We start from the raw sequence: 22519 nt of genomic DNA on the forward strand, positions 1-22519 counted from the left end.
TGCTTCTGACTAAGAGCAGACTTCAGTGAAACTGTGCAGCCATGCCTCTGTTGGCGCCTGAGAGGCGGTGAGTGAAGGCCTGACAAATCCTCTCTGACAGCTCCACCTCCACCTGGCCCTTCCTGTTCACATCAACGTCGGGGGTGTCACAGAACTGACAGGAAACGGCCCGTGGCGCTGTAGTGAGGTCCGAGATTTCACAGCGAAAATGCCAAACACAATCGCAGCAAACACACAAAGCTCCTCTCCTGTCATGAAAAGGATGTAGTGGTTGCTAGGGGAGGTTGTGCGTGTCTCACCTGGTTAAGAGACGCTTAAGACGGCCGACAGGCTTGTTGGAAAGACGTTTGTAAGCACAGCGGCACGCGGAGGAGGTGATACCGCCTGCAGGTCGACGCTGACCTCAGAGGAGTGGGATGAGACTGACAAGGATGGGCCTTTTTACCTCAAAGAGGTTTTGAAGCAGGGCCAAACACTGGTAAAACTAGTGATGCCATGATTAACTGACACTCTGCACCTCTGGAATATTACTCCTTCTCTATTTTATTGCCACTTTATTGACTCTCAGAGAATCATTTCTGTTAACTAAATAGTGAGTTGACTCAAAGAGAAGTTGAAAGTCAAATAAATGTCTGGGTTTCTAAAGTGTGTTGTTGCCACATTATATTAGAAATGCTTCACATTACTCTGGACTTCTCAATAACTGACATGAAATTGTATCTCCTTGGCACTTTCATGACTCTTAGAAAGAATTGTTTTGGTAAACTAATTCCTTATCTTGAAGACACAGCAGAGGGTCAGTTAAGAGTAGTACAGTCTGAAAAAAAAGGGGGGTTGTAATATAACGAACACACCTAGAAATGCCTTACCCAGCCTTATAGAAGACTACTGCTCGCTTTAGTCAACAACCATTTCCCTGGTTCTCCCGGGTCCCTGATGTATCGTTGACTACACGTCTTGTGACAGTGAGTCTATTTGTGTCACAGCGGGTTGGGGAAAATGTCAGAAATGCACACGTCTCCAGCTCCTCCACACATCTGCTAAACAAGAGGCAGGAAGCCTGTCTCTGCACAGTGGTGGTGACTGGCATCGTGCCAAGAGATTGACCTTAAGACATTTTATCATCAAGATCACAAAGTTAAAATGTTTGTCACCTAAAAGGAAATGATTGCACATCATTTTTAAAGCTAAAACATGGATTCATGGATCTGCCATTCATAACTGCACAGAAACCTTTACATATCGTATAATGTAGATGCATAAAGGCCCAGGTGTACGTACCAAAGGGCCCAAACAAGGAATCCGGAGTCCATTAGTAGCTATTGTATCTCTATTTCTAACTGCAGAATAATAAGTCTGCACACATTTGTCTGGATAGCAGAAGTGGGAAGCATGTAATACCCATCCAGCAAGTTCTCTCTGGAAGCTGCCAGCCAGGCCGTAAATCGAGCATGCCTTGTGCTGTGCAAACATCAGACACCACACAAACACATTTTCCCCAACGTTCATTATCCAGCGACGGCAGGAGGAAGCAAGGTGTGCAGCCTAATATGAAGATGCAAAGCAATCATGCAACAGCATATGGAAGGAGACGGAAACACTAAAAGCCTTTTAAAAAACCCCTGAAAGATTCAACTCATTGTTCTCCAGATGCCAGTTAACAGAGCCAATTGAGATTTTAAGCGTTTCGGAACAACACGAGGTATTTAACACTAGCTTTCCTCACACGGCGCTTCACTTATTGTTTTTCCTTTGATGGAATTTTCTTCAAAGCACGCCTCTTAACGTTTGCGGATCATCCGGCTCGGCCCCCTCGTTTTCAGATCCCTCATTTTATCAGCTCATCTCCTCATTTGCGCACCGAGGTGCTTTACCTTTAGGAAAAGAAACTTCAGGGTTTATTAACGGCAAGATAAAAAAAAACAGGAGGATCTCAAAGAGTATTCCTCTCCCCGGGAGACTAAACAGAACAAGAAATAACATGAGCGGTATGTATTAATGTATGCCCTTTGATGTCTGGCTTGCAGAGTCCTGTAGCACCATTAACAATTTAACTGAAACATCACATTTGTCAAAACTACATCGAGCATCTAAGACTGAAGGTTCAGAGAAGAGGTACGTGTCTTTCGCAGAGTTTGAGGAGAGCAAAAAGGCCCAATTAGAATTGTTTTTTGAACTGAGGCAGAAACGCTAAAGTGTGTGTGTGTGTGTGTGTGTGTGTGTGTGTGTGTGTGTGTGTGTGTGTGTGTTTAGAGAGGGAGAGAGTGTGTGTCCTGCTGCAAACGCTCACATCACACATTAGCTTAGCTCCCTCTAGTGTATAATCACAGCACTGATGCATTTTCAAAATCAAACTGACATCCAAACACTACACTTCAAATGTGTCGTGTATGAACCATGTTCCTACAGTGAGATCTGTAAACAAACACAAAACAAAGGATGACTTACTCCTACAAACAGTATGATCTATATTACTGAGGGACATCGATGTGTTCTGTTATTGAAGGGTTGTATATTACTTAAGAACACAGGGTTTTTGGCTCCATGTGATTTCTTATACTGCTCACTGAAGATGGGTTTACATTATAAAGTACATAACTCCAGGGACGTGTCCTGCTATTTATTTCTTAAGTTGATCTACTTCTGCATTGATTGACAACCACTGGGCTAAACAGTGAGAACAACTAGAGATATTTTACATTCAGCTGGTGTTTCAATATTCAGGTTTTGGGATTCTACCATTAGTGTATTTTTTTAGTACAGATAACCCTTAAATAGTATTTAGATGTCATCAACCTAGAACTGGATATTGTGACAGAAAAGACTTTGTTTATCTGATAAGCTACTGAGTAATGTCTCCTAACATAAAATCATGAACAAATTAAACCGTAATACCTAAATCTCAGATCTGTTTTACAGCCTCTCTCATCTCTAAATGAGGGTCCATCTAAATAGAGAAAATACTGTCAAAACAAAACGCCGCTCCTAGTTTCAGTCCAGGAGGAGCAATGATCCTCCACTGTTCATCTTTAATATAAACAAAAACGTCAAACTGTATGCCGAGCTGCCCTCCGACATGCCACTACACATAAAACAAATCAATTCAGCCCTCAGCAAACAAAACCCAAAACGTCATCATTAACCAATCACGCTCAAAGGCAGAGTAGCACTTGAATGGAAACGCAGGCCATGTTCAGTGGGTAATATCTGGCAATTAATCACTTGATTAATATGCCCTTAAACACACAAAGTGACAGTGACAAATTCTGTTCGCACGTTTGCGATCCCGAAAACGATAATTGTCCAATGAAAGTCTCATTTGTCAAACAGAGAGAGGCAGAGCTTCCAGTTCAGCCTGTAATAAAACAGATTCTGTATTGTCCATAATAAAATCCACTGTTAAAAAACATAACTACAGTCCTTCATTTTTACACCGATGTTCACATCTTTGTTGTGGTCGAATTTGAACAACAAGTCTGCAAAGGGAAGTGTTTGTCATTTATTGCACACCAGTTTTCCATGTATGTTCAGCATCAGGCATGAAAACTGCTCCTGTGTGTGTTTCTATTTGGTGATACGTGGCGTTGATCAGAAAGACTGCTCCAATTACCATTTCCTTTTACCTCACTGATCTCTTTAAAGTGCCAAGTATGTTTGGTGTTAGCCATTAACAGCTCAAACTGGGCTACTCGGAAACAAAGAAGGAACAATATTCATATTTCTCTTTGTCGACCTCATGAATATCCAAATGTAGCATCCTTTCATCATGCTCTTCACAGCCAATGGTATCGCAGGACATCGCAAAATGAAAATGACAATCTGTGTTAGAAAAGAAGAACTACTGATATCAGGACACAGCGATAATTTCCCCTGGTTTCATGCTGTGCTGCATTAAAGTATTATCAAGGGAACATGCTGTAGTGGTGAGTTTGTCAGCTGCATGTTTTTATTCAGCATTTGCTCTGTTCATGTCCTCTTTTGCTTGCTTTAGCCAGTGCTGCAGTGACCCAGTTTCATCAAATCCTCTCTCCATCACAGCATATTTAAATTAAATGATAAAAGAGCAACGTGTCTCTGCACCAACATCAGCCGCATCATTTTGTGTCATGGACATTATGTCCACCTTAACAAAAAGGTCTTCTGGAATAAAAAGCCGTTACTCTCAGTTTTCACCACAGACTACTTCTATCACACCAATAGGTCAATTAGAGATAATACATTTCACACAATTTTCACAATCGATTCTCATTATTTATTTCAGCTCTATATTTGGACGGTTTTGGAATATAAAAGACATTTTATAATGCACCTTGCCCGGGGAGAGTGACGGGCATTTCTCACAATCTTCTACATTTTGGACCGATAAATAAATGAATAAGCAGAAACAATCCCCAGAATTATAAATAACTGCAGAATAAGTGAAGTAGACACCCTAACACATACCTTTGTCATTTTGAAACAGCTTGCTCATTGCTCTAAACTCCTCTAAGAATAGATTTTCTGCTGAAAGCATCCAGAATCAGCACCACAAACCAGCCTGACGCTGGTGTGAAGTGCCGCCGTCACGCAGCATATGACAGCATATTGCTTCAGCGTGATGTGTGCAGATGAAGGGCCGCGGCTGAGGGCCCGGCCAGGCGGCACGGCGGCCCGGAGAGGAGCGCTGGGAGCTGGGGGTTGCAGCGGCCGAGCTCCCCTGGTACACCCCTAATGAGCTCTACTACTGCTCCCAACATGAGCCCCCGCTCCTCCACAACATCACACACTCACACACAGAGCGAGAGACAGAGAGGCAGCACAAAAACACACAGCTGCAGCACGGAGAGTAGCGGTACGCATGTTTAAACATACAGACACAGTCCGAGACTAACAAGTACACAGTCATGTGTACAGGGATGCAAAAATAGTTCAACCTCAACACACACACACACACACACACACACAGCTGTTGCACAGCCCACTCCAATAGGGAAAGAGTATTTAGAAGAGGGAGAGACAGAGAGTGCAATATGCACACACACACACACACACACACACACACACACACACACACACACACACACACACACACACACACACACACACACACACACACACACACACACACACACACACACACACACACACACACACACACACACACACACACACACACACACACACACACACACACACACACACACACACACACACACACACACACACACACACACACACACAAACACACTTACTGTGGCATTGACTGTGATGGACAGTAACTTAAAGAACATTAAACCCCTCCTGAGTGTTGGAGACAACAATGAGTGGAAAACATGGATGTTATTTTTTCTGCAATTCACAGCTCCACTGGAACAGAACCGGACTAATCCTGGAAGAAAACAACACCCAGGCCAGATGTGTTACTCTAGGGAACAGAGAGGACCTTTAGACATCTGTCTGCAGCACCCCAGCTAGGGCTAAAACAACTAATTGATTAGTCATGGAAAATGCACAATGTTGACAGTATGCCAGAAATGTTTCCCTAGCAGTGTCATGCATGCATGATGCATCAGTGCAATCTCCAAAAATGTGTCTCAGCACATAAAGCAACAATATGTAATCACAAAGCCTGCCATGAGAGTGCAGTGTTGCTAATGATCTCTGTAAGAACCACACGTAATCAGCTCATACAAACACATCCCAACACGCAATGCATGTCATTCTCCAAAGGAAGAGAACGCATGTGCGTTTTAACTTTTCTACCAAATAGCACCAACACATAACTTGTGGGGGTCTGTCTTGCCTCCTCCAGTACATAGGCCCACTTTGGTTTCTTTCCATCCCTGTATTATATGATAAGAACTGGAATCAATTATAAAAGCAGGATAAGAAGAGGGCCAAAATCACACCCAGAGCACATCTATTTCATGTCCGGGGCATCTCGATGGTCTCCTTATCGGTACCAGCGGTGAATAAGACTTCCAACAATTACTAACACTTACACAGAGATGCCCGATTATGTCTTCTCGAGAAGCAAACAAATTGAATTGGTTTTTATTCCAGTCAAAGAAATCAACTTGGAGTAATTACGAAACATGGCAAAAGGAAGAAAGAAAGAAATTTGCAATCTATATAATTTTTCGCCGACCATTTCAACTAATGATATTGTAATAAGATGCCTCGCAATGGAGAGGGAATGGAAAACATAATTACATGCATTAGTTTATCTAAGCGCTTGTACCGTCGCAGATCCATCAGTTTTTCAGAGCTCATCTGGAAGCCCATGCATCACTGTCAGGGCCCGTTTGATGGGGGGAAAACGTGTTCATTTGTTAGCCTCGTTTAAAAGATGGCGCCTCAGATTCACTTAGGCCCAGACGGAGCAGAGCGGTTATGACAGCACCATTACAAAAACACACACAAAAAAGAGAAGAGGCCTGAGACAGAGCAGTCTGCGCCTTGGCAACTTCATCAGCTTTTTGCATTAAGGTGATTACAGTCAATGAGAAGAGCCCGAGCCGTGGAGTGTGTGTTAATGTAGAGATGAGGAGGAGGAAGAGGAGGAGGAGGAGGAGGAGGAGGAGGAGGATAGGGTAGCAGCTGCTCTACCTGGACTGCCGTAAGCTGCTGAGAGCTGGTGCTTGCAGAGACTTGATCCTATAGTTTGACCTTCACAAAATGACCATTCCCAGTAAACCTTGTTCAGCTGGATAAAAGGGACAGTCTGAAGTTCATTAGAAAGGTTAGCCTCACTATTAATGTCATCATTTGAATACGACGCCGTATATATGGCACTAAACATGCTTTACTTTGACTTGCGTAATATCCATAAATATACTGTTGTCTTTTTTCTGACATTCGACTTGTTCTTATATTTGTATTCACTTGTTTTGTTTGATCTTTATTGGACTTAACTTCGACTCATGCTTATAAAATATGTGTCCATCTTTTTATTTGTGTTCAATTCTAAAATGAAGCAACTGTCGACCCAATCCCACTGGCCTAAATAAAGTATACTGATTATTCTGCTGCATTCATAAAGTTCCATCAAATCCTGAAATGGAGAACATCCTAGAAAAGTGAGTGAATAAAAAATGGTGTGTTTAAAATAGAAACCAACAGGCTTTTTATTTCCCTCGTGTGATGGTTAAGTACTTCACTGGTTAACCATCCTGCATTTAAGTATACAAAAGTGAAGGAAACATTCAACTTCTACTGAAAAAGCTTATTGAAAGTTAGCTTCTCGGCCATCAAACAACATGCTGATCTGTTACCAATGCCAGAAAATACTAATTAGCCTAAAAAACAACCAATTTACTAAATGAGAAAATTAACAAATGTCACTGGAAATGATTTCCTCCAAACACATGTATCAAAGTCTCCGCCAAACTATCCTCAAGTTATCAATCCTACGTAAACAATTAGCTTGTTTTGTGCGAGCAGAATGCACTTTATTATTAAATGAATGACCCTTAAAGAAGCCAAGCGGATGTTGTGTAATTGATGATACAATTAACACGTCAAGGTTTTTCAGTAAATTGTCCTTTTAAAAGACGGGGGAGAAACAGAGACTTATGCTACAGGACACCATTACATTCCTCAGTCACCGTCTCTCAACTCTTAATGGACATTAAACACAGAGCTGAAGGAATACACGAGCACAATTGAGTTAGCGGGCACTTACAGGGGAGAAGCTCTGCCCCATACATTTGCGTAAGAACACATAAATGTCACAAAATTACATGTCATTATTGAGCAGATCGTATGGATTCCACTTATTGTTGCTTAATGGCCTCTCTTTTTTTTTAAATGTGGTTAGTCGGTGTTTAAAGTTAATGCAGAGGAGGGTGCTGGGATGTCGTCTTGCCCACACTCCTGTCCTCCCTCCTTTCAGTGAAAGCAAGAATCTGCTTATTCAGTTACATTTCAAACCTCAATTTCCGTTTGCAATCAGCTCATTAGGGCTGACAGCTTGAGAGGCAGCCATTAATGACACACAGTGAGGCTGCATGTCCAAAAAAGGCCTTTCTCCTGCAGCCAGGACAGGAGCAGGAGCAGGAGTAGAGGGAAGACGCCCTCTGCTGGCCTTTTGAAGTACAGCACCACAACGTTCATCTTGTGATGCATATTGCTCTCCCTAAATGTAAAATGAATATCCTTTACAGCAGCTCCTATTGACCGCTGAGTCGTGTATCATCTTTACTCTACATTTAATCTGCTGGTACTGCTTTTATTTTTGACTTTTATCTGCAACGTAAATCTGATTTCTGAGAGAGGTGGAACCATCAGCAGTACAGATAAACCTCACAGTACATTTATACTGTTTTATTTGTAATCGTTGTCTATTTCCACAATAATGTATTTTATTTAGTTTGAATAGTTAGGGTTGCAATAAAGTCAAAGGGAACATCACTTCACCATGTGCACATTTAGACGGAAATCATGAATCAGAGAAACTAAAGCTTTGAAGCGATTCTTAGAGGTGCACGATTTTGGCAGAACTGAACACAATATTTATTTCCTCTTTTGTGATCAATTAAAGGCAGTGATAGCTCATATATGGGAACATATCAAGGACTTTCATTTGACCATTTTAATGCAAAACTATAATTGAAAGAAAGGCTTTTCTTTTCGTGCCGGTGAAAGAAGCCCTGCTGAAGCGTTAACCCCGTTTTGTAGGACAGTACTTCAGACAGCCCTTTAATGCCAGCAGTTACAATGTCTCCTGTTTCTATATTGTTTATATCATCTGTTTTCCAAAAGTCTAAATCTCAAACCACAATACTCTGAAAGTGTATCCGTGCAGTTTGAAGGCAGTGATTGGAGCGTGTGTTATTCACTGAAGACTGCAGTAACCCCGGTTGATCCTTCCCCTGTTAAATTGCGTTCCTGAGCAGGTGTAACATTTTATTCCCAGACTGGGACCTATCTCATTATGGAATGGAAATCTCTGAGTATTCGGTTTTTGGCAGCTTCCCTTGCATGATTCATGAAAGGCCGGTAGAGGGCTAATTGTTCAAATTAATTTGCGTAAACGACTAAGCAAGAGATAACAGAATTACATCTGCACTTCCCTGGCACGGGTTCAACAGTGACGGGCCTCGACAGGCAGCTGCATCAAGACGGCATCCCTGCCAGAAATTAAAAGCCACAAAACATTAATTAATAGACTTTTTGTTACGTTAATCTGCACCAAAAGGTTTAAGGAGAGCCGGGTGGGGGGAGCAGAAGTAGGCGGTGTGCATAATTAGAATGAATTAGCTTGATGAAACCTTTTTTAAAAAGCTTTTTAAAAAATAAAATAAAAATGAAGGCGGGAGAGGCACCGGAGTGAAGTTTGTGGCAGCCTCATTAATCACCTTTGTAATGGAGCCGTTACAGTTAGAGCACATTAGGCCTTGTGTCTAAAGCCGGGCTGCAGGACTTGTGGAAGTGCAAAGGCAGAGCCAGAAGGATGTCGGACCATCAATCTCCTCCTCCTGTTGGCCCCAAATTGAAGGAGCAGCCCATACTTTGCACTTGTCAATTTGGAGCTTTATCTACATGCTAGAGGCTAATGAGCCATCTCAAAGTCTTGATGGCCAGGGTGTAAATGATCTTAACTAGCTCTGTGTCGGCTGTTGAGACCTACAGGGCCATGGTGGGGAGGAAAAGGGAGTAAATGGTTAAGCTGGTCCTGTTTTTGGACAGGGGGAAATAAGGAAAAGCTACTTGTGAAATGGAAAATATTCACTGATGAACTCGAGGCTTTGATAGGTAATGGCTTTAGTGGTTGGCCAAGAGCAGTGATGCTGTCAAACACCATGGAAATAGACCTGCTGTTACAGAACATGCATTTAAAGAGGTGTGTACATGCAGGTGTCTCGTGTGGGCTGATAAACCTACATGTTGTATCCCCTTACAACCTCTGACAAAGTATGAATCATCCTCTGCTGCAGTTTCAACACCTTGGACTTCTCCTCTAGAAAACAGCACTCACAAACTGCTTTTAAAACCAAGTTATTTACAGAGAGGAGAAACGAAGGCGAAAGTAGAAGCAACAGATAAGACCAAGTAGAGAAACGTACACGTGTGGCCTTAAAAGGGTTCAAAACAGCATCAGTGCACATGGTACATGAGAGCCGAAAGATCTGAATTTACTCGAGCAAAGCCTCTAATGAAGGCTATAACTCACTGAAACTGAACAACCTCAGATGAATCACCTTCTCTTATCAGCCCGAGGTGATCCTCCACCCCCCCACAGCGCTGAAAGTACTCGTTTCCCCGACCATATAGGCGATGTAAACATGAAGCGAGGAGGCCCATTTCTCACCGGCTTCTTTAACCGCCACCATTCCAAGGGATATTATTACCATAAATTATGGCAGTAATTCGAGGTGGGAGTCTGGGCATCCATTTAGCTCTGGTAAACTTCCCCGCTGCCAGTTCATGATCACCCATCCAAACGGACTATTTTATGCCCCACTTGTCTGATGCATGAGAAGGAGAGCGGGCCGCCATTCTTCATCCCTTTTTCCTCCCCTGCAAGAGGAAATCGATGGCAAGACACGGAGAGGCCATCGGTTATGTTTGCTTTAGCGGGAGAGAAGCACGCAGCACGACTCACCTGGGCCCCGTTTATCTCCCGAGGGCCCTGAATGCACCACCTACACTGGTAGCATTGACTGTACGCCTACTCATCACCTCAGACAGAGCAGGGATCTAACTGAAGGTGTGTGATTGAAGGATTCATACATGTAATATCTGCTGCTGAAATGATCCATGGGAGCAATGTTTCTGACACCCAGAGGCTCATCTGTATGCATTAGGTAGGAAGCGATCAATATCGATGCACACAGCCGTGTTTGTGGACTGACTGAAGTTTGAACAATTTAACGCCAAACATTTTTCTTTGGTGTAAGAAATCACTTTGCAATTTCTCTGAGCTGAAATGTATATATAGGGACTATTGCTCAATATTTGTTTACATGTGTAAAGACATCTGAATTAAGCATGTAGGTGCTACTGTACAGGGGGCCTACACATGATATTCTGCAGACTTAAGAAAAGTCAATCAAATAACTCACATCATAAATACATTCATTAAATGATAACGTGAATCCGTTTCAACAATGATCATTCCCTCTAATATTACACATCATGTCGCAATATCACTCACTTTGTTTTCATGCATAACAAAAGTGCATCATATGAATCCGCGGAGCAAACTGAAGGGACCATGTCCGGAATAATGCACTCTCTAGCTCTGAGATGTTTGAATGTGATACTTAAAACTATGATCAACTCCTCGAAAACATTAGCATTGCGCTCTGTGATTTATTAATCTTTTTTTCTCCCATCTCTCCCTCCCATCATCATTTTTCCCCCAGCAGTGACATCCAGACAGTTGGTGCTGCCATGTTGCTTACAGCCTCATTTTTCTTCTTCCTCCCTTATTCTGCTAATATATTCAGCCTCCTCCTCCTCTCCTGATACATATTCGCTCTTGATTGTGGCTGCCAATTAGCCGGCGAGGCTGTGGCAGTTCATCCATCTGACTTAAAGGTTCCTCGCCACTAATTTTGACGGTCGGGTCAAGTAGCAGAGAGGCCCATTAATTGGAATAATGAAGTCCTCAGTGAGTGATCATCAATGACTTCAGAGTACGATTAATCCTTGAAAGAAATCATCTCTTTATTTTTAATGTTCAGCTATCGTCCAGCCGGCTGCTGCAACATCTAATCTATCCCAGACTTAATAAACATCATGCATTTATGATTTCTACTCCAATGTCATTTAGTCTTATTTCTACATTTCTCTCTTCCTACTCCTCATGCCTTTTTGCTCTCCTTCGTTTCCATGCTTTCTTCTGCTCAACCTTTCACCTTAAGACTCTCCATTTCTCCACTCCTAATCTCCTTTAACTTAAACCTTTTTCCTCTGCTTCAAGATCCCACTCACCCCTCTGTTTCTTCTTCCTTCTAACTTTCAACCCATTCTTCTTCCTCTATACTCCTTGAATGTTTTCCCTTCCTCTCTTCTCTATTTCCCTACCATCCTCCCTCCCTCCGTCCATATCTCACTCCACTCTTGCTGTGCCACTCCAGCTCTATATTTTCTGCTTGACTGGACAAATAGAGGATCTATCTGTACATCATTTGCTTCCCATTCATTCTGTTGCCAGGCGGCAGACCGCTTTAATAACAGATAAAGTCTGGGAATGCGACCTAGTATTCACAAAACTGGCAACCCAAGACCCAAATGCAAAACACAGAAGCATTACATCACGGCTGGTCAGTAATTCAGCATTATAATATAGAAACTTTTCTGTGGAACCATATAAAATGACCTTGAAACTGAAGTTTGTGCTTCACTAAACTGATTTTGTGCAGAAGAAGAGGCTCAGAGGGAGATCAAGTAGGGATGGATTTAGCTTGAGCACCTGGAAAAGCTGCACAGAGAATGTTGTGTGTATGAAAATAAAGAAATCAATCATATACTCTAACTTCTCGACAATATGCAATATCAAATCCATCCCTCATCTCCTGTAGAGCAAAGAGTTGTGGGGCATGACAAAGCACTATAATGCAGACATGACCCCTGCCCCATACTTTATCCAGACGTAACCGACAACCAAATGGACGGAACCACAAGATGTTTCCCTCATCTAGAGGACATCTCTCTTCTCAATGGATTTGTTTAGTATTCATCTTTATGAAACATAATGTAACTTAATGTATTTTAATGTGTATTCATTCACCTACAGTGTCTATGCATCTACCCATCAGCCTTTTCATCTTTCTGAACATCAATCACTCGATGCAGTTATAAGCTGCACCGCAGTGTGTAGCCATTACTCACAGTGACAGTGGAGTAGTGAATACATGTCAGAGACAGCTCACACAGAGCTCCCTGTGACACTGCTGGATTTCAGACATGAAAGATGGACTTGAATTGCCCCTGTGACAGCGAGTGTAAAGCCTCTGTGCGTTCATGGCGTGGCTCGAGTCAAATTGTTCATTTTACCTCTAATCGTGCCATTTATCAAAATGCTGCTCAGCCGTGTCAGTAAGTGCAGTTATGCTAACTAGATCTGAACGAGGCCACGCAGAGGACTAGCCATCATTCAGCTTTCAAACAGATGTTAGCTTTAGCCAATCAACTATTTTCAGGGCAGGTTCCACTTTTCAAACACCACTTTTTTGCAGGTTTAAGTGTCGTGTTTTGAGGGTCCTTTACCTACAAGGTTATGCTTTAAAAAGGCTGAAAACTTTCCAAAAGGTAAAGTGTAGCTAAACCAAGACCTCTGACTGTTCTGTGATCTGTGAATATCTTCTCAACCAAGCATTGGAAAACATATTTGATATACTATAAGATCAACTGATCTCAAGGGAACATCGTACTGATATGTTCTCCTCTCTGATGACTCTTCCAAACAGTGGACTATTATCAGCAATCATTCACTACAATTAAAAGATGTCAGAGCTGCCACAACTATGTGGAAAACCCTGCAGCAGCTGGGTTATACGACTGTATCCTCCCATTTGGCTTTTATTGAGACAGTGTGAACCCAGGGCAGAGCCCCACAACAAACCCAAGTCAATTTCTGCATCCAATTCTCGCAGATTATTATGAGCCGCCTTGCTGCGTCTGATGGGGAGATTAATCTTGCTTTGATAGAAATGTGTCAGATTCTGCAGCAGTGATGGATGTGATTTATCACTTTGGACAAATCTGTGCCTGAACGTCCCTCCTCCTGACAGCTCTATCGGGGCAAGATTGTCCCAAAATGTCACCTGTTGTACGACGAGTGACCTTCTAATTTTCTAATTCAATTTCGACAACTCCCCTCCCCACAACTGGGCTCATATCATGAACCAGTAATAACAATTACTCACCGTGACTGGCTCCAAAACCTGCAATTCCCCCACTTTAAATCAAACCCCAAGTAGTCTTTTATTAGGCTGCCCGGTTAAATCAATCTAAATCTAAGCATAATAACTCTCTAATCAGGTGCTGGGGAGAATAATAGGTTGTCACGCTCGAGGAAAAATAGGCAATCATGGAATGTTTTCTTTAATTAGGCCGGCTAAAGTAGAAGGGCATGGCGGGAGCGTGGGACACATTCATCATAGCCAAGGTGGGAAATTACTTCAATTACTCAGGAAGGGGAGAGTGAACAGAATTACAGAAGTCAGAGAAGCAGAAGAGAGGAGACCGTGATCTGCAAAGAAGTCCAAATGACACGAGGGCACAGGAGGGAAGGGGAGAGGAAATAAGGGTGGGAGGGGACTAGAAAGGTGGAAAGAAGGCACAAAAGGTTCAAGGGAACAGCCCACTGATGTATCTGTAATGCTGCATAAAGCATGTGAGGGAGGAACTATGTGACTCAGTGTGTGGAATGGATAAAGGAGGGGACAAGAGCACAAGTATTGGAGGGAAGAGGTGAGTTAGGTCTGCGACTGAAACCTATCACACGTTCAATTTCTCATGCCTTCTCATGTCTGTGAACCAATCCACCATCACTCATTCTCAAAATTGGACCCCTACCTAGACAGCTAACAACCGACCACCAGAGAGCTCCTGTCAAATTTCCCAGAATGCAACGAGGGAGACTAAGGCTGTTATTCCTCCCGGTTGACGAGATAAACGGCCTCTTACTGTAACTGGATCTATTGATCGGGACGATGCTTTGGCAGCCAGTTTGTTCAGTGACTGAAGATAAATTCAGAGATTATGAGTTCTGATAACTGCCACACACTGGCTTAAGATGAAGTAGCTGTTGAGATGGACTGAGGCACTCCTCTGCTATCCGTTCATTAAGTGCTTTGACAGATTAACAGCCACAAGAAATGTGTCTCCCTGACTTTAAGAAGGAAGGAAGGAAGTCGAGCCATTTATGGGCAGGAAGTCCGGCGTCAACCCTTTCAGCATTTTAGCAAAAAAAGTTCACATTTTTCTATCTATTTTTCCACTTAACTTAACACTTAAGTGTTTTTCAACTCCTGCTTGTGTCCTTATTTAAAACATTTCTAAACATGTTTTGCAAACTGTTTCCCTGGTATTTCATTATGTGAGAAACGGGCCAGTCAATAGTTTGATTGCAACCATCATTTAAGAAAATGATGTACTGTCCATCAGCAGCCATGCAGCCCAAATCCTGTGGATTAAAGTCAACTTAAGCTAAACTATGCTGGAAAACAAATTGAACAATATTCATTTGATAAAACATGCATATAACGCTAAGGTCCATCCTCAAGTAGGCTCCTTCCATCTCTTGGAGCAGAGTGGCTACAGCACATGAAGCGGGACCTTCATTGCACGTCAAAAAACAGGGGGAAATTCCCAAAATATATAAAGTATGGGGCAGGGGTCCTATCTACATTATGTTGCTTTGTCCTGCCCCACAACTCTCTGCTCTACAGGGGATGAGGGATAGATCTGATATTGCATATTGTCGAGAATAATAGATTTTAAAGCTCAGAAGTGATGGTGAGATTTTCTGGCCCAGTATCTTGTATTTACATTTTTCAATTGAAGGATTAAGCATTCACTGATGCTGCATTCACTTCACTGTGCTGCCCATTTACTTCAAGAACACTTCTGCAAAGAGTCCAGGTAAAACGGGGAGCGATTGAGAAACAAATGATCATTTAGGGGATGAAGACTTTGAACAAAAAGCCCATCCGTCCAAAAGCAGGAGCTGTGATTGCAGAAGATGGAGAGGCCTCTGTCAGTTTCCCAGCAAGGTGGTAATCAGGCAGGGATCACTGTTTCACTGAGCGGTCGATAAAAGGATTGCAGTGTTCACATCTTGCAACTGTGCAGGATTATCAGGTTGGGGCGATCCATCATGACTAGAAAGCTGGTCAATGGCAGAGCAAGCGGAACTAAATAAGAGGTGTAATGTAGCCGGGGAACGTTCACTTTTCAAACAGTGCTGCTGCTGGAGAGCTTTGTGTGGCGTTCGAACACCCTTTGTGGATGTTGTTCCTTCTTACAGGTCATATAAGGTGAAAAGAAGAACATTCCAGTCTAAGTGTGCAGGACAAGTCAACTTACACCATGTCATTTGTGAGTAATTCATAAAATAAGGAGAATGACTCCAGGAGATAACTCACACCCACCATTGTTTCCTCTGCAAGCCTCCACACCTGCAGCGCCTCGATGACATGCATCACGAGGTGCTGCTCTCTCATGTCCCAGCCTCCACAGCATCAACTCTCCAGAATAGCATCTCCTAAGACCAATTCATTTCTATTAGCATCAGGTTCCATATTTAGACTGCACTCCACAAGATCATGCAACTATTTGATCTTAAAATAACATCCGCACAATCCTTTTCATGCTACACCCGTCAGGTTTTATGGCCCTAAATGTTTTCTAGGTTCCCTCTGAGCTCCTCCAGTATTGCAGAAACTCTAATGGGAGAATTAAAGCCGGTCGTTTCCGTACATTTTCTCTGCATTATCTTTCATCTCCAACTCTCCTCACCCCTTCTTTTCTCCCCTTCCTCCCAGTGTTTTATGCCCTTACTTTTTTCTCTGATTATACCTGCACATCTCTCTTTCCCCCTTTCCCCTTCTCCTCTTCCTGCTTGGCTGACCACAGAGCTCTATCATCATTGCAGGGCCAGCCCAGTTTTTATTGTAAAGGCAATAAATCATTTCAGCTCTCATCTATTGCTATTGATGAATGACCAATTATTTGTCATCTATTACGCTGAAAAACGACGTGACCCAGGGAGACGGATCAACTTCTCCTCTCCCGCTGGTGTGATGCAGGACAGCAGTGATGGATTGTATCCTTAAACTGTTATTACATGTATAATGTGGCGCTCAAATCCGACATCTCACTTAGTGTGGCCCAATAGATTCTGTATCAGTTAAATTGAAAAATAGCAAAGAGAAGATGATGATCATTTGAAGCATTGTGATATCTATTAGGAGATATAGCAAGGCAGTGGACTGATCCCTCCTTTATCTGGGACACATCACTCTTCCATTATCAAAACTGAAGTGCAGTATGATTGCGTTCAACATTTAAGAGGTGAAAATGTACCTTAAAAAAGTGTGTGTTTGACAAATCATCAAAACACAATGATTGCAATACTATTCAAACTGATGACCATTAGAGTAGTTTATGATGCTGCTTTTCTCAAGAGAAGTCTCCAGAAGGAATCAGTTGTAAGGTAATGTGTTGGCATAAACCATATTAAATAGGGACAACATGAGAGTGGGTTTTCACGCTCACTGCGTTTGGTTTTTCTTTAGTTTACCTGATTTGATTCTTCTGTGGAGTCGGTTTGTTTTTTCTGGAGCATGGCTTCAACATCAGGTCACTCTGCAAGAGAACAATGATGATGATGATAATAAATCACATTCCAGCCAGGGATTGTGGGTGTCCAGCAGTGGCTCAGTCAGTAGGGGCTTCCCCGAACAGACTTGAAATATGGAAAGTGGACTGCTACTTGGAGAGGTCCCAGTTCACCTCCTAGGCCCTGCTGTGGTGCCCTTGAGCAAGGCACCGGACACCTCCAATCCCCCCTCCCCATTGCTCCACAGGCGCTGCACAATAGCTGCCCACTGTTCCTAGTGCTAGGATGGGTTAAATGCAGAGGTCAAATTTCACTGTGTGCTCTGCTGTGTGCATGTGACAATAAAGAGGGTTTCATCCTCCGACTCTACCTGTCATTTATATAGCGCTTTTTACGGTACTAAGACACTTTACATATTGCCCTATCAGAACAGATCCTTTATTAATCTATACTAGGGTTCAAAACAAAAACAGAGGTTACAAGAAGAAGAAGAAGAAGGTGGCAGTTAGGTGGGGAAGGCTAGTGCAAAAAGGTGCGTTTTTAGTGCAGATTTGAAAGAACAGAGGGTTGGGGAGACTTTGAGGTGGGGGGGAAGTGAATTCCATAGGGAGGGGGCAGCAACTGAGAAAGCCCGGTCACCTTGAGTGATCGGGAGGGGGCATGGTGATGGAGGAGGTCAGCAAGGTAGGGGGGGGCTGAGTTGTTGAGGGCCTTGTAGGTGGGGAGTAAGATTTTGAAGTTGATTCGGTGTTTTATTGGAAGCCAATGAAGTTCACGGAGAAGACCGATACAGAGATCAACCTCCACATGAGACGCTCAATTACACTGCTAGACATCCCATCAGTCACCGGCCTTGTCATGAAGATTACAACAGACACTTAAACAGCCGATTAAGGTGAGTGTTATAACGGACATCCTGTTGTTGGTAACAATAGAGAGTCCCACTTTAATCAAAAGTGCAGAAATCTGATTAACGACAGATATATTATCATCAATAAGAAAATAAATGTCCTGTAGTAAAAGTTCTTTTGAAGCACCACAGTGACTACAGTAAGGGTCAAGTAAGGTGGAAAGTAATTCATTACCCCAGTACTTCCCTTACAACAGCATTGAGGTGCTTTTACTTTGCAGTGTTTGCACTTCCTGAGTTTTCCTCCACACCTCCACAAGGGAAATGCATTCTAACAGTACTTAACAGCAAAAGTATTTCATCATGTTGTATCTATCCATCCCACATGTCATTGAGAACACACAGCATGATGCGCCTATAAAACGTGGCTTTCTTTACAGGATGTGAGCACTTCAAAGTCAATGATGGAGTGAAAGTAACTTTAGCAGATAACTAACGCTGCACCGGGAACATCCAATTAACGCTAATTAAACAACAGCATACTACACATTACGATACACAAGGACAACGTGTACTCATCCTGCAGATGATCATATTAAAGGCTGAGTTGTGTAGTTACGCACCGTTAAATTGCTGTTTGGCAGTTGTTGTTGTTGTTGTTGTTGTTGATGATGATGTTGTTGTTGATGTAGTATTTTGTTTGTTAGCCGAGCTGTTTGGGGCAGGTAAGCTAGTAAACACATGCTAGCAAACAAAACAAAGTTAAGCAGGGATACTACCAGCTTTGCAATTAATGAAATAAGCTAACAATTAGCATTTTGTACAGGAAGATAAATCAAGCCGCATATCTCTGGGTGGAACACATCAGGATAGAGACGCTCTCCCTCACGGTGAGTCAGGTTTCATTAATCAGGTAATGATGCCCTAATGAGCATGTAGGCACACCTGTGACGTTAGGGAGGATCACGTGCTAAATGCATGTGCCTTACGTTGAGTTTACGGCACTGTTTAAAAAAAGAAATCTGACAACTTGTAGAACTGTGTTTTCAGACCCTTTCAGTCCATAATAGACAAAAGATAAGTGTCTGAAGAGGATGTTCCTTTTTATTAGAGCTTATCTTATTACCTCTGATGGAAATATGTAATTTCTTCAGTTTGTTTAGCTAAAGTATACTATAGCTAAATGAATCAATACTCAAAGCTGTCGATATCTGATGTAGCCACCAGGTGGCAGCATTTCACCACACCTATTACTTCCTCCATTTCAAAGTGGTGCATTGATAAACATAAAGTATTTATTGCCTCAAAAAAATGATAAAAGCATTTATACCTGCTCTTGTTTTACCAGCATGGACAGTTGAGGATCAGCTTTGTGTTGTATTCATGTTACAGTGGATGTGTCTACTGGAATATGTCATGATTTGATTGGTTAGTGTGTAGTTGAAGCATATGGACACCAGATGGAAGTGTTCGTCTAAATATTGTGCCACAAATGAAATGTTTACATTGAGTTGAGATTACTGAGATGTAAGAATGTCTTAACAAGAGTGTGTTGGGATACATTAAGAACTAGGAAAGCAAATATGTTGTATTCATCATTCAATATGCTTAGAGTATCAAGGTCAACAGTTTGATTAGAGGACTATCAGACAATCGCAGAGCATTCTGCAAACGGAGAGAAGATTTATGTTATTCACAGGCTGGTTTCACTTAGTGTTTCATTAATTAATTTAAATGAATGTAGCCATTTTCATAACAGGCAGGTGCAACTGAAAGTATGTCAGCTTTTGCAAACCAGCCCTGACCCTAAAATCAAATTATAAATGACAAAAACCAACAAATCTGATTCGATTTTTAGAAGGTTAATCATCTCTTATTATATACTTGTGTTTCAAATTAAATGATGGTGATTTTTCTGCGTGGTGAGTTAATGTTATTGAATACATATAGCTCTCTTGGTTTGAGTAAGTGCTTGACTCCTCACAGTAGGATCAGTATTTTATAGAATGATCGTTAAAGTAGTCAAAGCATTGATCTAGAGATGATATAAGAATCATATTAATATTCTCAGTGTGGGCTATAAAGCAGGAATATAAGATAACAAATCACTCAATCAAATTGGAGTAACGTGAATATGAGATAAGATGAAGTTCAAGTATGTATGAGGATGTTCTGCTGGATGTAGTTTCAGTTAGTGATGCTCACACTGTGGCTGCAAGAGTTTCATCGTATTTCCTACTGTTGCATTTGATAAGACTCTCTCTGACCACAGGGATTTAAATGCAGACTTACAGAGCAGTGTTCTTACTCTCTGAAGTGTTATGAAAAAAGAGTCCCATTTCATTTGTCAAGAGGCTACTTAAGAATGAAAGATGCCCCCAAACCCCCTTTTTTTCTCCTCCCAAGGACGTATGAGCTCATGCTGCCTGGCTGGCTGCCTGGACGAGCGGGAGGAGGAGGAGCCGGATGCATTCATCAGGTACGTTACGTCACCACGGCCCAATCCCCTGCTCTCTGACACAGGCTTTCAGAGCAGCGTCCGTCGCACGGTTTAGCGTGTGGGAATTGGCTCGGAGTGACAAGAACTGGATCGTACTAAGAGAGCGGGAGGTCAAAAGGTCATGTTGCATTGGGTTCAAACGTCCTATTTGACTGTGATTTGTGCGACAAAAACAGTCTTTACGTTTAAATCATTTACATTTGTCTTCAAACTTTTCTCAAGACAGAAATCAGACATTTTGAGTCGTAACAGCTGAGACTGCTGCACAGGGACTACCGTCTATTCTGTTTGAGTAGCCTAACGTAATGTGCACCGTAAACACAAATCAAGATATTCTGAGTACAAGCCCACCTAAATGACATCCTATTAGCTCAGCTGTACCCTTAGCTGAGTTGGAATAATGCATCTAGAAAAGCAGTGGAAAAGTAATGCTCTGTGATATAGTTTAGCTCCAATCTTTTGATTCGTGCATTTGAAGTCTGATATCTCAGTGCTACATTCCCCCCCATAAAATACCATATTTCTTAACAAAGAAAATAGCAGTTATTTTTGTATGGACTTCACACAGAAGCAGCATTCCTTCATATTCCCTTCTTTTTTTAAAGCATCCAGCATCTAAGTATAATTTACTTTGGTATCGATCTGCCCCACAATGGACATCTGTATATCTGAGTTTCAGGCGACAGCAGCAGCGGGAAAGCTGATATTTACACTGAAAGATCACTTTTTCGACATGTCTCTCCCATTAGCATGGACAATAATCAATGGGGCTGCTGGGAAATGTGGTCTTTATTTGAAAATGCCATGATGACCATATCTCATAATGATACTTAACTCTGTTTGTACACAAGAGAGGCAGTTAAGCTGTCAGCCTCGCTCTGCTTCAACCTGTGTGTGTGTGTGTGTGTGTGTGTGTGTGTGTGTGTGTGTGTGTGTGTGTGTGTGTGTGTGTGTGTGTGTGTGTGTGTGTGTGTGTGTGTGTGTGTGAATGGTGATCCCTTTTACCCAACATGAACCCACCTGTCACTCCATGAGTGATGAACTGATGTGTTGTAAGAGCACTACACAGATACTTCTTTTATCCCAGGGGAAATTGGGTTTTGTGAAAGTTCTTCATTTTATAAGAATCAGATAAATAAAATACATAAGACTCCATTTCCTTTTTAAGTCAGGAGAAGGTGAACCGTGTGTGTGTGTGTGTGTGTGTGTGTGTGTGTGTGTGTGTGTGTGTGTGTGTGTGTGTGTGTGTGTGTGTGTGTGTGTGTGTGCAGCTAAACAGAACATTCAATGCAAATCCAGCAACAACACATCCGTCTCCACATTCCTGAACGTGCAAACATCGATGAGATTAAACTTTCATGATGCTACGGGGAGGTTGCAGCAGGAGCATCGCAGGATTCGGATCAACAAAAATCAAGGTTACTTGCAGATCAAGGCAGGGAGAAGAATGCAACTCATGGTGTAATAAATGAAAATAAGTGAAGCTGCATCCTCGGGTCAATACTTTGCAATCCAGGCCAGCCATCAGGATTAGACAGATTGATTAGAAATCCTCCTGCAGCAATTCATCTTAAATCATCCTGAGTTTTAAAGCTTCTCACTCCATGACATGTTGCTAAAATAACTGGGGGTTTATTCAGTCTGACTCTCTCTTTTCACACCGGCGACACCAAGGTCATGTCCTTCCTGGAATCTGAGATACCAACCTGAGGAACAGCAAGCATCAAAGTGGTTTTAAAGGTGAATTTTGACACTTTTGACATTAAATATCTTAAAAATGGATTAAAATATTGAATTGACAGAAGATAAAACATATAGAAGATACAGTATTTATGATGGAGGCTGTATTTAGGGTGATAGAAAGGCATACCCTGACACAAAACAAACAGCCGTA

Source organism: Eleginops maclovinus, chromosome 24 (assembly GCF_036324505.1).
Source record: "Eleginops maclovinus isolate JMC-PN-2008 ecotype Puerto Natales chromosome 24, JC_Emac_rtc_rv5, whole genome shotgun sequence".
Lineage (NCBI taxonomy): Eukaryota > Metazoa > Chordata > Actinopteri > Perciformes > Eleginopidae > Eleginops > Eleginops maclovinus.